Genomic DNA, 14937 nt, shown 5'->3' with positions numbered 1-14937 from the left:
TGCTCTGCCTATGTGCTCTTCTTGTACATCCAGATTCTAAAGAAGCAACTGCAAAAATACTTCTTTCCCCATAGCAAGCAAAATTCTAACAATCCACAATGACCCACACCCTAGTATACAGCCCTCCCCTTGAGTGTGGGAGAGACTTGTAAATATAATGGAACATCACTCTTGTGATTGTTATATGGCAAATAGATTTTTGCATAGGTATTTAAGTTCCCTAATCAGTTGAGTTCACCAAAAAGGAGATCTTCCTGAGTGGGTCTGACCAAATCAGATCAGCTTTAAAAAGGGGTCTTAAAAGGGAGTCCAAAGGACAGACAGAGTAAGCCAGAGCAACTGACTTCTGCTTGCCTGGGTGAAAGCAAACAGCCATGATGTGAAAGGCCTACGTGAACATGTGGTAAGGAACTGAGAAAGGTCCTTGGCCAACAGCTAGAAAGAAGATGGCAACATCAGTCATACAGCCACAAGGAAATTCTGCCAACACGTAGTGAGCACGGAAGAAGGTCATGAGCCTCAGATAAGAACGGCAGCCACGGCTAACACCTTGATTTTAGCCTGGTGAGATGCTGAAAAGAGAGCCCAAAGTACCCAGATTTCTCACCTACAGAAACTGTGAGCTAATAAATGGGCGTTGTTTAAGCTAGTAAATTTGTGGTACTTCGCTGTACATAAAGAGAAAACTAATACACTCCATCAACATAGGACAAAGCAGAAAAGGATAAAAAGGGGGAAGAGACATCTTTTTCTCCAGAGTGCACTGTATCTCCTCACAGCACTGATTATGAAGATATACAGATCCAGAATCAAGGAAAAAGATTAAAACTATAAAATTACATAAATTTTTACAGCTTTAATAATTAAGAAGGGCTTTTCCACACACAGCTTGTTATACAACTATCATATAATTTATTATCTTCATTTTAGTGATGAGGAAAGAAAGGCTGAAGAGTGACACCCCAAAGATCACAAACCTAGGGTATGTTTAAAGTAACTTCAGTCCAGGGCTCTCTCTCCCCTACCACAGCCCCCTTAAGGCTTGAAAAGAGCCATTCAAATCAACAGTACCTGTATACTGTCTTCAAGGGAAGCATTCCTAGTAACATAACAATTTCCCGTATTTCACATCTATTTATATACCCCTTAGCTTTGTCAGAATGTCAAAACTAAAGTGGATACTGAAAATTTTCCAATCAAAAGTAGTTTGGTTGTAAAAATGACCATGGGTAGACCATCTGAAAAAAATGTACATTTTGAAATGTAATGAAAAAGCTTTAGCAAAACGCTTGTCGGTTTTTTAGTACTTTATTTAGATAGCAAACAATTTGTGTTATAACTATTCTCAAAAATCCAAAGCAAGTAAACAACCTTTCCGAATCTTTCACTATTTCCCCCCTTGGACACATTTTTTTAGCCTTAATATTTCGTACGTTATAAATATGAGAACGTGGTACAATATATCATACAATACACAGGTTGTTTTTATTTTCACTGTTATATGTATTTTCCTAAGTGCTTCACCATCAGAATTTGCAATTTTCTTAAAAAGATACAGGAAAATCTAAAAGGTGAAGTCAAATTCCACGTAAGTTACAAATCACTCAACTTTCTTTATGCCAAGTCAAATACTTTCAAAAACACTATGTTTGCTAAGAGATGCAAAATAAAGTCCTTTCTAGTCACAACCACGAGAAGGAATAAACTATATATTCATCATCTTAACATCGACTTTAACAGCAAGTAATTCGCTGTCGTCACATAAAAACAGCATCGTTTTGAGTCTATAAGCGTCCAAAACCATCCCATGATTTATACGCCCGGGGCACGATTCTCTGCAATGTGAAGAAAATCGATAAAATTTCAAATGTTGGTGTAAGGGTTGACGTGACAATCCTAAAACCTGAAAATTTCTTAGTCCCTACACACACAAGCAGCACCCAGTTTGGACTCTCCAATCGAGGCCCAGGTCCAACTCCAGGCACTCCAGTTTCCCAGCTCTTCACCACCACCCCCACCCCGAGAAAGGAGGGAAAACAACTTTTATTGGCCTCGTCTCCCGGGGGGCTGGCAAACTAGCGGGGCAGTGCTCCGGCCTGGACACGTTTCACAAGGAGGCCTCCGTCGGGGGCGGGGAGGGCAGATAGCGGGAAAGCCCGGCTTCGACGTCCCCTCTGCCCCAAGCGCCAGCCCCCCGCTCCACCCCACCGAGAAGAGGCCTGGGCCGGCCGCCACGCCGAGCGACCCCCCGGCCCCTCCGCCGAGGCGAGCTCGTTGTCATGTGACGCCGCCACCGCCGCTAAAACACCGCAGAAACGCAGGGCGGCGGGCGGCATTCGCACCAGCCCGCCTCGGCCCGGCCCCGCCGGGCGCGGGCGAGTCCCGAGAGTCCAGGCGGGGGGGCGGAGGGCGGGCTTGGCGGCGGGCCCGAGCGCGCCACAAAGGCTTCCGCGCCCGTCGCCGTAGTGCCTGAACGGGCGGGGGCACAATTTTCGGGGCCCGCGAGAGGGGTGCGAGGCGACCAGGGCTCCGGGTCGCCCGCCGCGCCCACAGTCGTTTCCCCCGGCTCCCGGACGGCCGGCGACCGCCGCGCCCCGCACAGGCCCGCGCGGCCTCCCTCCCCCGCGCGGGGCCCGCGCCCGGCCCGCCCGCTCCCCGCTCGCGCTCTCTCGCTCTCTCCCGGCCTCCATCTTGGATCGGCGCTTCCAGCCCCCGCGCCGCTGCCGCCGCATTCCCCCTCTTTCCCGCCCCCCGCTGCCGTCGCCGCCGCCCGCACTCACCTCAGCTGCCCATCCGGGCGCAGCCGGCCGTCGACCTAGTTTCCCCCCAAAAGTCTCCGGTGTGTTATTCCCGATGTGGGGGGGTTGTTACGGGGTGGTCGCCGGGGGTTCGGGAGCGGGGGCCGCGCCTTCAACGGAGCTGCAATCCTAACCCGCCATCTGGTGGCATTTTCCACACGCCAATGGCGCCGCTGCAGACTTGGGTCCGGACCGCCCTCTGCTGGCCGCCGTGCTTACTGCCTCGCTGACGGGACGGACCTGCCCGGAAAGGGGAGGGAGCTGAGGCGCGAGCTGGCGGCCGCGGCGGGGACGCGCGCAAACGCTTTCCTGTGGGGATTACGCGCACGCGCGCCAGCGGGGCGGGAAACGTGGCCGCTGCGTGGCGGCCCGGCCCCCGCACGGAGCGCTGGCCCAGCTCAGCCAATCGCGAGCGGCGGATACCTCTCCGTGAGGGCCCTGTGGACGGTTCGTGGCCGCCCGAGGCGGGCGGAAGGATGGCCGCGGCGGCGCTTGCGCGCCCCGCTAGCTGAGCTGCTGCCCGCCATTTTTGGAGCTTTTCCGAGACCTGGGAGGGAAACCCGCCCCCGGCCCCTCCACCGAGGCCCCTCCCCGGGTCGCGGGACTGGCGCTTCCCCAGAGCCCCGCCCGGCTCTTGCTACCCCCATCCCCCGCCCGGGACGAGCTCTGCGGAAACGCGAGGGGGTGGCGGCACAAAACTGTGCTCCCGCCTCTCTTGGGTTTGACGAGGGCCTCAGAGTTTAGCATTGTACTAGCGATTTATTGTTGACTGTTGACGAGGCGCTTCCCCCGGCGCGGGTGAAAACGTTTCGAGAATTGTTTGGGACCTCCCTCGCCGCCGATCTAGACCCAACAGTGCTCGCCGCAGGCCGATTGGCGTCGTCCCTGCCTCTGTAAAGCAGATCCTCTCCGTGGTGCCGGCTTTGCATAAGGCGGCAGCATTGGCTAGTTAGTGAGTAAAGAATGTAGGTAGACTGGGAAAATATAGCCTCTGCTTTGGAATCAGATTTCACCTTCCACAGCCTAGGACTACTGTCAGTAGCTGTGAAATGGACGTGAAAATCCTAGCCTTTTAGCTGCCAAAAGGGAAGGTTGACTAACGTGAGATCATGACCAAAATATGCCGCCGAATGTCGCCTTCCTGTACTCTCCGCCCGCGTCTCTGTGGCCGTGGCTTCTACCTTTCACCCACTCACAACTTTCAATACAAAAGTGAATCCTTAGTCTCCCAGGTCATCAGCCCCATTTATGACTAAATGTCTGTTACTATACCCAGCTCTATTTCTGTCTTGCCTTAGAATCGCTCAACTCTTTTTTAAATAGTCTTAACGGCCAGTCTCCAGTAGATTACCCGTATTTCTGATTTCTCTCCCAAGGGTCACAGGTGTGTGGGTTTTCACTGGAGGAAGTCACAATTCTACCTGCTTGGTATGAATTTGTGACTGCACTCCCGCTTACAATTTTTTTCACTCATCTTTGGTTGACTTCCTATCGTATTCTCCCCAAGGACTATTGAAGCTTTCCTTGTTAAGGTGACAGTCCCAATCCATACTAATAGATAAAATCATCTAGTTTCCAGGGATCAAAGCTATGGAATTCCAATTCCGGTTTGATATTCTCTCCGTATTAAAATATCAGTAACCACACCCTGTTCATGACCTCTCAAATTCTCACCAAATTAACCCATTCTCCCCTTCTCTGCAAAGCTAGTCTTTCTTCCTGGACTACGTATGCCGTTCCTTCCCATTTCCTCCTTCCACCACTTTCCTAGGGTCTTATATCTTCAACATCTTGCCATTGTCTTCTGTTTTTCAGCAGTTTCCATGGTCATTTTAAAAATTTCAGTACTACTACTCCCTCCAGTTACAGTACTATCAACCTTCTTTTCACTGTCACATTTCTCAAAAGAAGCAGTCTCCCACCTTCATTTCCACCTTATTCCTTAGCTTTTATCAATCTAACCGATAACAACAAACTGAATTTACACTTTCAGGTCACAACCATTTTCTCATCCTCTTTTTCTTGGCACACCCAATCCTATACCCTCCTTGAAACCCTATTTATTTCCCCCCTTTTTAAGACAATTCCTGGGATCTACAACCTACCTGGTTTCCTGGTCTTCTGGTTCCTTGGCTAGCGCCTCCTCTTTTTTCCAATCCATAGTTCAACTCCTAGCTCTCTGTTCTCCTCTACTATCCTTTCTCTTCAAAAGTCTCTTTAAATTACTATCTGTTCCTGATTTTCTCTTAACTAACATTCCTCATATTCAGCTTTCTTGCCCAAAATTCAGCTCCAGCCCAAAATTCAACATTTAAAATAATGCATCTTTCTTATTCAAGTTTCCTGATTTCTCTTAATAGCATTGTAATTTCAGATACATTCAAGCTTTAGCTATTTGGTAAGATAAAGTAATAGGTCCTATAACAAGTTAACTTTGTTGCAGAATCACACATCTCCCAGGAGCCTCTGCTTTCATGAAGTTCTTAAGATTCCAAAGTTCTTGGCAAAGATTTTCAAACACCACAGTTTTCGTTAACAGCTTCAAGTCAGAGGTATGAACAAAATGTCAGAAAGAATACCTGGAACTAGTGTAGGTAGGTGCTAAGGGTTCTTAAGTATTATTTGGGATAGGGAATAAAGTATCAATAGAACAAACATTTGCTTAGTCCAAGTTTCTTGGTGCCCTTTGGAATTTCTACCTCATTGTTTGTTTCAAATTATGTGAAATGAGACCTGGCCCACTTTGAAGATTCAGGTTGATAGGTTAGATGTCTAAAGAAGCACATGCCCATTAAACTTTTATTTCAACTCAATCTTTTAGCCAACCTGGCCCAAAAATATAATATTAAATATTAAATTTAATATTATAAACTTAAAATTGCATTTACAGGATTACACATTAATGTAAATATAATATAAATGCTTTACAGACTAAATGGCTAACATTTATTAACCAATAACGTGAAGATCTTTGCCTTATAACATAAAAAACTAGTTTGTGACTATTTAGATGGCAGAACTCCTTTTAAAATTTGGCTGGACTTACGTCTTTTTCCCTTCTGGATAATTTTAGCATGAAGAAGATTTCAAAGTTATTCCATTGACCTTAGAGTCCTGCTTAAAGTAAAAGACGATCAGTCAACTTGTTTCATGACAATAATGATGGCATTCCTTTCACAGAACCTTTTTTTTTTTAATGACTTTATTTTTTTAGAGCAGTTTTAGTTTCACAACAAAATTGAGAGGAAGGAACCAAGATTTCCCATATACCCTCTACCTACATACATTATAGCCTCCTCCGCTGTAATCAACATCACTCACCAAAATGATACAGTTGTTACTGAGGAAGAACTTATATTAACACATCATAATCACCCAAAGTCCATAGGTGATTCCTTAGGGTTCACTCTTAGTATTGTACATTCTATGGGTTTGAACAAATGTATAATGACATACATCCATCATTATAATATCATAATAGTTTTTTCATTGCCCTAAAAATCCTCCGTGCTCTGTGTATTCTTCCCTCCTCCTCCCTCATCCCTGGCAACCACTGATTTTTTTAATTGTCGTATGGTAGTTAGGCTTTTCAGACTGGCTTCTCTCACTTAGTAATATGCATTTAAGCCTCTTTCATGTCTTTTCATAGCTTGATGGCTCATTTCTTTATAGTGAATAATAATGCATTGTCCAGATGTACCACAGTTTATTTATCCATTCACCTACTGAGGGACATGTTGGTTGCTTCCAAGTTTTGGCAATTATAAATAAAGCTGCTATAAACATTCCTATACATGTTTTTGTGCAGACATAAGTTTTCAACCCCTTTGAGTAAATACCAAGGAGTGTGATTGCTGGATCATATGGTAAGAGTATCTTTAGTTTTCTAAGACACTGCCAAATTGTCTTCCAAAGTGGCTGTACCATTTTGCATTCCCACCGACAATTATGAGAGTTTCTGTTGCTCCACATCCTCATCAGCATTTGGTGTTGAAAGTATTCCAGTTTCTGGCCATTCTAATATGCATATAGTGGTATCTCATTGTTGTTTTAATCTGCACTTCTCTGATGGCTTGTGCTGTACAGCATCTTTTCATATGCATATTTGCCATTGTATATCTTCTTTGGTGAGATGTCTGTTAATGTCTTTGGCCCATTTTTAAATTGGGTTGTTTGTTTTCTTACCGTTGAGTTTTAAGTGCTCTTTGTCTATCTTGGATAACAGTCCTTTATCAGATGTGTTTTTTGCAAATATTTTCTCCCAGTCTGTGGCTTGTCTTCTGATTCTCTTAACATTGTCTTTTGCTGAGCAGAAGTTTTTAATTTTACTGAAGTCCAGCTGATCAATTATTTCTTTCATGGATTATGTCTTTGGTGTTGGGTGATACCTAAAAAGGTATCACCGTACCCAAGGTCATCTAGGTTTTCTCCTAAGTTATCATCCAGGAGTTTCATAGTTTTGCACTTTACATTTAGGTCTATGATCCATTTTGAGTTAATTTTTGTGAAGGATGTTAGATCTATGTCTAGATTCTTCTTTTTTTTTTTTTTTTTTTGGATGTGTGTGTCCAGTTCTTCCAGCAACATTTATTGAAAAGACTATCTTTACTCCACTGTATTGCCTTTGCTCCTTTGTCAAAGATCAATTGATTATATTTATGGTGGTCTACTTCTGGGCTCTCTATTCTCTTCCATTGATTTATTTGTCTATTCTTTTGCCAATATCACAACTGTTTTGATTACTGTAGCTTAATAGTAAGTCTTGAAGTTGGGTAGCATTATTCCTCCACCTTTGTTCTTCTCCTTCAGTATTATAGGGCTATTCTGGGTCATTTGCCTCTCTATATAAACTTAAGAATCAGTTTGTTGATATCCATAAAATAACTTGCTGGGATCTTGATTTGGGTTGCATTGAATCTATTGATCAAGTTAGGAAGAACTGACATCTTGATGATATTGAGTCTTCCTATCCATCTCCTCATTTATTTAGTTCTTTTCTGTTTGCATTCATCAGAGTTTTGTAGTTTTCCTCATATAGATCTTGTAAGAAAAACTTTTCAAAGTAACATTTGATTCATGATTCTTCCCTTTTCCATGCCTTTTACAGAGTTCTAGACACAGCTACTGGATATTTAGACTACAGAAAAGTCTTCTGATTATGCTTTCTCACACTTCACTTTGACTACTTCCACATACCACATGAATATCTAAAACATAGTATTTTGGGGATCATGACCACTGTCCCATTTTACTCTCCCAAAATCAAGTATTATTCTTTTGCATTTTTCACTTGGCTACAGGATATTTACTGTTATTTATCAGCCAGAATTTTGCAAAAATCAGAAATGGTTTTCCCTTCTTTTCTACTCTTGCAATTAAGGTGTGCTGCCAACTGGTGGCAGTAATGTGCCATAGTGTCCTACCTATCAGATTAAACCATGATTTTTCCATACCATTTTTTTCAATTCCTTCTAAACATGAGCAATTAATTCTGTCCCAAGATTGGTAATAAGACAGAGCCAGAAGACCTCCCCTTTCAGAATCAGTAACCTGGGTTCAGGCAAAATGTTATCCCCCCAAAATGGAGGAACAGAACTACTCAAACACTTTAAAAAAGAAATCTCATAAGCAGAGGGCTGGAACTAGTGAAGGTAGAGTTAAGAGCTCTTAAATATCATTTAGGGTAGAGAATAAAGTATCAGTAGAACAACGATTTGCTTAGTCCAAGTGTCTTGGTGTCCTTGGAATTTCATTTTAAAAGATCTAGAATAATGCCTGACATATTTTAGGGAGTCAACCTTGATAAAGGTAGATGTCTGAAATATTGTTTCCATATAAACAGAGCAACCAGCCTCTAATTTCTATTTTCAGTCAAAGAAATGCACATATGGCAACAAATAAAAGGAAACAAATTAAATTGTAACAAATCAGATAGCACAAAAGAATTTATGATGAAAAGCAACAAATATCATGCTAATCCTTTCTACTTCTAGGACCAGTCCCCAGGGACAACCTCTTTTGCATGTTTTTGTTTGTGATTACTTCAGTATTTCTAAATATGCTTATATTAGCTTTAGATAATATCTAACAACTCCCTGGTACAAAAGATAAGGATTATGTTAACATCCAGCCTTCTGATATTTAAGAGTTACATTAATTTTAGCTCTTTTGTTGGTTATCTTTGTAACTTTTAGTAGTACACTGTGAAACTCTACATAATATTTCAACCTTAGATAGTATTTTGACTCTCTAATATTAATACCACCATTCTTCCTTCCCACTTTCTACTCACCTCCCTTAAACACAGTCAATATCTTTTGTGTTTTGTCTATTAGTTGACTCAAAATTAACAGCCAACTTCCAGGCTATGGAGAGTGCCAGGATTACATTTTCTTCTCTTCAAGACATCTGTCACATCCACTAGAAAGCCACTCAAAGGAAAATGTGCAGAGTATCAGGATCAAATGGATTCTCTTCCCTTATTATCCCCTGCCCAAATATTTGTGCTTCACACTTGGGCGGTAAGCTGCTTTGTTTGGCTTTATTTCTCGTAGAGTTTCAAATTGCCATTGCAGAGCACGGTCTCTAGGCGCGCGGGCTTCAGTAGTTATGGCGCTCGGGCTTAGCTGCTCTGCGGCATGTGGGATCTTCCCGGACCAGGGCTCAAACCCATGTCCCCTGCATTGGCAGGAGGATTCTTAACCACTGCGCCACCAGGGAAGCCTGAAGAAAATCATTATATCTTAAAAAGAACTTTTTTTTTGCATGTTTCATACTAAATTAATCAGACTTACATAAGTGATATCCGGACTGTGAGATGAACTGGGGTCTAATATTAGTTTCCTATTGCTGTTGTAACACACTGCCACAAACTTAGTGTCTTTACAGGAACACAAGTTTATTATCTTACAGTTCTGGAGGTCGGAAGCTCTAAATAGTGTCCACAGGACTGAGTTCTTTTGGAGGCTCTACGTGAGAATCCACTTCCTTGCCTTTTTCAGCTTCTAGAGGCTGCTCGCGTTCCTTGGCTCATGGCTGCTTCCTCAGATCACTCCAGCTTCTGCTTCTGTGGTCACATCCTCTCTCCTCTCTGACTTTCCCCTTATAAGAACCCTTGTTATTACATTGAGAAAAAGAACTTTTTAAATATAAATATGACATGCATGTGACCAGTTTAAAAAGTTACTTACCTATCATTTTCCCCTACCCTCTTAGTTCTCCTCTCAAGAAGCAGCCACTGTTATCCATTTCCAGAAGCTTTTGGACTTTCTCTTTAATCTTAGTGTTATGACATTTCTATGGATCAAAATTTAATAACAAGTTACCAGGACCAGAACTGAATTTTTTTTTTCTGAATCCATGTAAACAATTAGTGAATATAAGCATCTTCTGTCAATGGTATTTAGGGAGACATGCATTGAGCACTTACTAGTATATATGGCAGATACGTGGTGTTTTGTTTTTTGTTTTGTTTTGAGGGCTTAGTTTTCTTTTACTACAGTTGTATTGAGGTGTGATTGACATATAATAAACTACACATATTTAAAGTGTATGATTTAATGATCTGTATCCTATATAAACCTATGGAGCCATCACCATAATCAAGATAATAAATATATCCATCAACTCCAAAAGTTGCCTCATAGCCCTTTGTAATCCATCCCTCCCTGCATTTATTCATCCATTCAGGCAACCACTGATCTGCTTTCTGTCACTAAAGGTTAACTGCATTTTCTAGAATTTTACATAAATGGAATAATACTTTCGTTTTTGTTTTATTTCTTTACTTAGTACAATTATTTTGAGATTCATCCATATGGTGGTGTGTAGCAACAGGAGAGGCCGCGGCAGTGAGAGGCCTGCGTACCGCAAAAAAAAAAAGAAAAGAAAAATTAGCTTGGATAAAGCTAATTAGAGAAAGACCTTTGGGTTGGCAAATGGGCTTGCTAATGGTCCCCTCATGCAACGGAATACATTCATCACCCAGTCATAAGCAAAACTGGACAACCTCAGGCTTTCTCGTGAGATTCAGGCCTTCCCCATAAGCTTATAACATTGAGGAGTAGAGAATTTGTTGAATCCTACTGACAAGCCAGGGGATAAAGAGAAACAGAAAGGAAGTTAGACAGAATCAGAAACAGAGGAAGCCCAGAAAAGGTTTAGTCTTTTAAGCTTGATTCCTTCTAATCTCATCTATCAGAGAAGTCATTCCTACTTCTCTGGGAAGAGAAAGATGCTGAATTCTTCTCATTCTTTTTCCTCCTGGGGAGTAGAAAATGTCTTCCCTCTATGAAAACAAAAGGAGTGAGAAATGTAAATGCTTCACCCCTGTGGTGGGCGTTTTGTTGCACTGCCCAGATCCCCCTACTATAAAGACTTGTCCCAGGTACTGGGTGCTGTTGGCAGAGTCTTTGGAACCTTCAGGATTGCTACATTTGCAGAAAGCTACATCGCTCGAGGTTAGGCCCCTTCCCAGGTTGCCCCACATTCAATTACTGAACAAAGTTGGGGTATAAGAGCCTGACCATCTTAGCCAACTTGTGTCAACTCTGAAGGTCAATTCTAATCTCCTGACCTCACTATGGGACCTGCATACAGCTCAGTTCTCCCCCTGCCCAATCCTGCTTCCTTCTTCTCTGGTTCACAAGTGTTACTTCCAAGGGCATTCCTTAATAAATATCCTGTCTGTTAAACTCTATCTCATACTCTGCTTCCCAGGAACCAACCTGTGATGGTTAGTGTCAGGACTGAGATCTGAGAAAGGAGGCCCTAAGATGAGGTCTTGGAGTTTGATCATTAGCTGCCCACCTCACAATAAGGACCCCATCATACGATTACAGTCCAATTGTTAAAACTTTCATGGATGGTGAATCAGGTTGGTACATTAGTGGAAGTGTGACAATTAGAGTCAGGAGTGAGATCTGAGAAAGGAGGTCCTAAGATGGGGTCTTGGAGTTTGATTATTAGCTGCCCACCTGGCAATAAGGACCCCATCACACGATTACAGTCCAATTGTTAAAACTTTCATGGGTGGTAAATCCGGTTGGTACATTAGTGGAAGGCTATGTATTAACGGATATGATGTATCAGGTACTTGAGACAAATGGGGAAAATAGTAACTATAAGGACAATGAAATTAACTGGTCCTGTAGACTGAACTGTGTCCCCCTCCCCTCAAATTCATATGTTGAAGTCCTAACCCCCTATGAGATTGCATTTAAAGATAGGGCTTTTAGGAGGTAATTAAGGTTAAATGAAGTCTTATGAGTAGGATCCTGATCTGAGAGGATTGGTGGTCTTATAAGAAGAGGAAGACACCTCTCTTTCTCTCTCTCTCTCCCTCCCTCTCTCCTTCCTTTTCCTCTCCTCTCCCCCTCCTCTTCCCCTCTCTCCCCACCACACACAGGGAAGGAAAGGTCATGTGAAGATATAGCCAGAAGGCTGCTGTCTACACACCAGGAAGGGAGTTTTTATTGGGAACTGAATTGGCTGGCACCTTGATCTCTTCCCAGAAATCTGAAAAATAAATTTCTAGTATTTAAGTCACCCAGTCTATGGTATATTGTTATGGCAGTCCAAGCTGACTAAAACAGGTGACTATTCCTTAGCCAGATTAATGCACTGTAAAAAGATAATGAAAAGCTAAGTGATTAACCACCAATTGAAAGCTGAAATGAAGACTTCAGGGTCTCTTTGGTAGTGTATAAAGTGGCTCTCATCTCCTGCAGGGGGAGACCAGAATAAACTCAGGGTAGCTAAGCTCCAAAGATTAAACTTTTAGCCAAGACAGATATACTAAGCCAAGGTCAGGGCCCTGGTTGGAAAAGAATGGGGCTTGACACAGTAGATGAGGATATTCCGAGAAGAAGCCTACCCTCCTCTACTAAGATCTATCACTTCCCCCCATTGTTCAGAGATGGTGAAAAGACCTCTTTGCATCAAGACAACAACTGCTCTCCCTCTCAAGATTTGTTTTCAGGTTGCCTCCTGTCCCGTAGGCCTTAACTGATGATAAGCCTCAATGTGCTGGATATAATAATGTAAGAAAGGGACTATACCCGAAAGGAGCTTTAATATCCAGTCAGCATAACTTGAGAGACTATATGTAGGATTGAATTTTGAGAGTGCTTGATGAACAAAAAGGGAATATAAAGTTGGATAAGGGAGAAATTAGATTTGGGAGCACTCTCCTAGTACTAAGGATTTAAAATCATAAAAAAAAAAACAAGGGTCCCTCCCATCAGAAAGCTTGCACAAGCCTCTTAGATAGCCTCATCCACCAAAGGGCAGATAGCAGAGCAAGAAGAACTACAATCCTGCAGCTTCTGGAATGAAAACCACATTCACAGAAAGATAGACAAAATGAAAAGGCAGAGGACTATGTACCAGCTGGAGGAACAAGATAAAACCCCAGAAAAACAACTAAATGAAGGGAGATAGGTAACCTTCCAGAAAAAGAATTCAGAATAATGAGAGTGAAGATAATCCAGGACCTCGGAAAAAGAATGGAGGCAAAGATCAAGACGATGCAAGAAATGTTTAACAAAGACCTAGAAGAATTAAAGAACAAACAAACAGAGATGAACACTACAATAACTGAAATGAAAAATACCCTAGAAGGAATCAGTAGCAGAATGACTGAGGCAGAAGAACGGATAAGTGACCTGGAAGACAGAATGGTGGAATCACTGCTGTGGAACAGAATAAAGAAAAAAGAATTAAAAGAAATGAGGACAGGCTAAGAGACCTCTGGGACAACATTAAACTCACCAACATTCGCATTATAGGGGTCCCAGAAGGAGATGAGAGAGAATGACCTGAGAAAATATTTGAAGAGATTATAGTCGAAATTTTCCCTAACATGGAGAAGGAAATAGCCACCCAAGACCAGGAAGCACAGAGAGTCCCAGGCAGGATAAACCCAAGGAGAAACACACTGAGACACATAGTAATCAAACTGACAAAAATTAAAGACAAATTATTAAAAGCAACAAGGGAAAAATGACAAACAACATAAAAGCAACTCCCATAAGGTTAACAGCTGATTTCTCAGCAGAAACTCTACAAGCCAGAAGGGAGTGGCATGAAGTATTTAAAGTGATGAAAGGGAAGAACCTACAACAAAGAGTACTCTACCTGGCAAGGATCTCATTCAGATTCGGCAGAGGAATCAAAAGTTTTACAGACAAGCCAAAGCTAAGAGAATTCAGCATCACCAAACCAGCTCTACAACAAATGCTAAAGGAACTTCTCTAAGTGGGAAACACAAGAGAAGAAAAGGACCTACAAAAACAAACCCAAAACAATTAAGAAAATGGTCATAGGAACATACATATCAATAATCACCTTAAGTGTGAATGGATTAAATGCTCCAACCAAAAGACACAGGCTCACTGAATGGATACAAAAACAAGACCCATATATATGCTGTCTACAAGAGACCCACATCAGACCTAGGGACACATACAGACTGAAAGTGAGGGGATGGAAAAAGATATTCCATGCAAATGGAAATCAAAAGTAAGCTGGAGCAGCAATACTCATATCACATAAAATAGATTTTAAAATAAAGAATGTTACAAGACACAAGGAAGGACACTACATAATGATCAAGAGATCAATCCAAGAAGAAGATATAACAATTATAAGTATATATGCATCCAACATAGGAGCACCTCAATACATAAGGAAACTGCTAACAGCTATAAAGAGGAAATCAACAGTAACACAATAATAGTGGGGGACTTTAACACCTCACTTATACCAATGGACAGATAGATCATCCAGACAGAAAATTAATAGGGAAACACAAGCTTTAAATGGCACAATAGACCAGATAGATTTAATTGCTAATTATAGGACATTCCATCTGAAAACAGAAGATTACACTTTCTTCTCAAGGGCACACAGAACATTCTCCAAGGTAGATCACATCTTGGGTCACAAATCAAGCCTCAGTAAATTTAAGAAAATTAATCACATCAAGCATCTTTTCCAACCCCAGAGCTATGAGATTAGGAGTCAATTACAGGGAAAAACACATAAAAAACACAAACACATAGAGGCTAAACAATACATGACTACATAACTAAGAGATCACTAAAGAAATCAAAAAGGAAATCAAAAAATACCTAGAAAC

General features: G+C 42.1%; 1 protein-coding gene across 1 annotated transcript in view; it reads right to left on the bottom strand.

Moving 5' to 3' along the window:
* Positions 1-3005, bottom strand: part of STAG1 (STAG1 cohesin complex component) — a 436282-nt gene extending 433277 nt beyond the window's left edge. The window contains exon 1 of the mRNA XM_060099648.1: positions 2781-3005. The gene's annotated coding sequence lies outside the window, so the exon portion shown is untranslated. The remainder of the gene's footprint in view (positions 1-2780) is intronic.
* Between the last annotated feature and the right edge of the window lie 11932 nt (positions 3006-14937).

This window comes from Mesoplodon densirostris, chromosome 5 (genome assembly GCF_025265405.1).
Source record: "Mesoplodon densirostris isolate mMesDen1 chromosome 5, mMesDen1 primary haplotype, whole genome shotgun sequence".
In the NCBI taxonomy this organism is placed as follows: Eukaryota; Metazoa; Chordata; class Mammalia; order Artiodactyla; family Ziphiidae; genus Mesoplodon; species Mesoplodon densirostris.
Note: the sequence above shows the minus strand (reverse complement) of the source record. Positions and strands in the feature narration are given on the sequence as shown.